The sequence below is a fragment of the Octodon degus genome, unplaced genomic scaffold (genome assembly GCF_000260255.1).
Source record: "Octodon degus isolate 3935 unplaced genomic scaffold, OctDeg1.0 scaffold00049, whole genome shotgun sequence".
In the NCBI taxonomy this organism is placed as follows: Eukaryota; Metazoa; Chordata; class Mammalia; order Rodentia; family Octodontidae; genus Octodon; species Octodon degus.
Genome location: NW_004524625.1, coordinates 9,882,909 through 9,886,034, shown reverse-complemented (window position 1 = coordinate 9,886,034; position 3,126 = coordinate 9,882,909). Strand labels below are relative to the sequence as shown.

Genomic DNA, 3,126 nt, shown 5'->3' with positions numbered 1-3,126 from the left:
TTTGTTTTTTTGTTTTTGGAACCAGGGATTGAACTCAGGCCCTTGCGCTTGCCAGGGAAGTGCTTATTCCACTGAGCCATCTCCCCAGCCCCTCTCCTCATATTAGAATTTTACCTGAATTGGTAACTGTGCCGAGACGTAAGGCAAACAGATTTGTTTCCATCCTCTTCCTGAAGCTTCCCCAGTGCGGTACGCGCAAGGCTGTGCTCTCAGCCTGGAGGCCGGCTGGCGAGCTTCGTGGGTGCAGTCTAAGCTTCAGCAGGCACCGGTGAATTTTACAGAAAGACCAGGTGGAAACGAAATAAAATAGGCAACTTACTAAGCTAAGGATCTGGCTATGTCGTATCTCATATACTGATGAAAATAACTGAAACCCCGTCCAGTTCAGATGCTTGGGGTACGAGCTGCCTGGAGGAAGTGCACAGACTTGGGTTTCCAGATGTTCCTTTGTTTTCGTCTGTTTAGTACTCAAGTCCACTCTGTTCCCTGTCTCAGCGCCCAGCAGTCACTTAGCTGTAGGCCGTGTAAGTGTGTCCTAAAGCCAAGGGCACGGTGTTCGTGTTCCTCAGCTCTCCCTTCGCCCCTAATCTGCCTCTTAGCTTCTATTCATCGCTGCCCAAGGAACTTTCTTCCCTGTGTATGTGTCCTAGAAAAGAGACCTACAAAATCAGGAAGAAGTAATGCTGGCTCAAATCAGTCATCCACCTTTTTTTTTTAAAATGTATTTTGTACAAGGTCTCACTACACAGCTTGGCCTCATACTGATCTTCCTGTCTCAGCCTCCCCAGAGCTGGGATTACAGCCGTGCACCACCACGCCCAGTCTTGGTGGCTGGCTCATCCAGGGCCAGCAAAGCATGTGCTGCCAGGGATCGAATCCTGGTCCCTGAGCTTGCCTGAGGTGCTTAGTCTGCTGAGCTATCTCACCGGCCCTAGTCATCTACTATGCTTAAGCCGCAGGTTTCTCAAAGCACTTTCATCCTTTTATCTAAAACCTCAGAATACCTTTATACAAACTTCTAGCGTAGCTGAGTATTCAAGCTCAGCCGCAAACAAAGGGATTCAGTGCTTGAGCTAACAGAAACCTTAGTAGAAAAAGACAGAACTTTAACCCTTAGCATGACCCTGCGGGACACTCGTGCATGAAGAAGATTGATCTTTATCTTCCGCTGCCTGTGGTCACAAAGCTGAGGACTGTGGCCAGAAGGACAGCAGGTCCACAGTCCCACAGTGGCTCTCCCACCTCTGTGGGGTGGAGTCACAGTGCAGTGACAGCCGCTGCAGACAGCCTTTCATCCGTGTGCATTTGGTTGTCAGCAGTGAGCTGCTCCCCTGGGCTCTTTAAACCTCCACCTCACCCATCGTGGCCTGACACTGCTTTGTGAGCCAACAGCTTTGTACCGTGGCATGCAGTGTTTTCTGGAAGGTTGGGCATTCGAAGCAGTGAGTCCTAGCCCCAGTTTTTACATATTCTGTGTGTCTCCATTTCCATTCACTGTGCCTTTTTTTAAAAAAAAAAAAGTCGAGACAAACAGATGTCGGGCTGTTTCGCTTTGATTGATCACCGCTGTCTGAGCGGCTCTGGCCTGTGGTGAGGCGTCTTGGTGATGCAGCCCCAGGACAGGCCCAGAGTGCAGGAGAGAAGGCAGCACAGGAGCAGATTCCAGCACGCTGCAAAGAATCTTTTCCTTCTATTGGGACTGTGTAGACATGGCGTGGGCAACTTAGGAAGATGGAAAAGATCAGCCTCTGAGGGGAGAGCTCAACTGTGTGATTTTTGAGGCCCTTGGCAGTGCTGGGGTTTTGTGATTCCCATCCTTTGTGTCATTCGTTTGTTTAATGCGCATCATTTACATTCTGAAGAACATTTTTGGTGCTATTCCTCTAGAAATACTTTCGCACCTGCTGGTGGTTATTTTTCCCACTTCAGTGAAGCCATCTCGGCAACCATACTAAAGCTCACCTAGAGAAGAGGTTTGTCCAGTGTCTGCAGTGTTGATTGTTTGCATTCTGTGTCATAATGGGTGCAGTAGCCCCACCTCAGGAAAAGTTTTTATAAAATAATATACAGTATTTATTTCTCTAAATATATGTCTTTATGGGAAGATAGCTCGGTGGTCTAAGTGCCTGCCTAGCAAGCACAAGGATAGAGGTTCGATCCCCAGGACCATGTGTTGTGATGCCCCAGGACCCCGGGTGCACTGTGCTGGCCACCAAAATTGGGCAAGGTGGCACATGCCTGTAATCCCAGCACTGGGGAGATAGGAGGATCGCAAGTCTGAGCTGTGTGGCAAGATCCTGTAACAAATAAATAAATAAATCTTCCATTATTATACTTATAGGTGAATTTTTCTCAAATTTTCTCCTTTGGATGTTAATTATTTCAAAAAAGTTACTTGTAATTATTTGTGAAGGTAATAACCCTTACTGCAGAAAAGTGGAAACCTGAGAAAAGAAGTAAAATCCACTTACAATTCTATTCACAAGGAGTCCTTTTGCACTAAATGTACTGCAATCCAAAGTCTGAAATTTATTAGATTGTTTTTTTAGGTCTCTAATTAACCTATCTCATAATTATAGTTCATTTAGTAGGAGAGCTGTGCTGGAAATGGCTCATAATGGATAGCATCCGTGTATGACCTTATCTTGTACGAAAATGTTTCTCTAATAATCATTTCCCTTAATTGTCCCAATGAAACTACAGGATAAAGGATACAAATGTTATCCTCTCCCTTCCCCTTTTGAAGATGGTGAATAAATGTATCTAATAAAACATTGCATGAAATGCTTGATAATGGTTTAAGCCCTTTACAATTACTATATAATCCTTGTTACTATCCTGTAAGGTGCTGTTGGTATTCCCATTTGACAAATGAGCAGCTGAGATGCTAAGAGGTCAATTAATTTGCCTGAAATCACCCATCTCATCAGTGGCAGAACTGGGATTTGAATACAGACTGCACAGTTGCTCTTAACTCGTATGCAACCCTGCGTCCCACATGCATAAAGTAAGAGTGTACAGATTCCGATTCCTCGTGCAGGGTCTGTGTGCACTCGCTGTGTAGGCGCACACCAGGCATCCACCTTTCTGGAGCCTGGCACGTAGCGCTGCCACAGAACTCTGTGG

General features: G+C 45.9%; 1 protein-coding gene across 1 annotated transcript in view; it reads left to right on the top strand.

Moving 5' to 3' along the window:
• Dlg2 (discs large MAGUK scaffold protein 2) overlaps nt 1–3,126 on the top strand; it is a 1,516,571-nt gene that overhangs the window by 1,443,334 nt on the left and 70,111 nt on the right. The window lies entirely within an intron of this gene.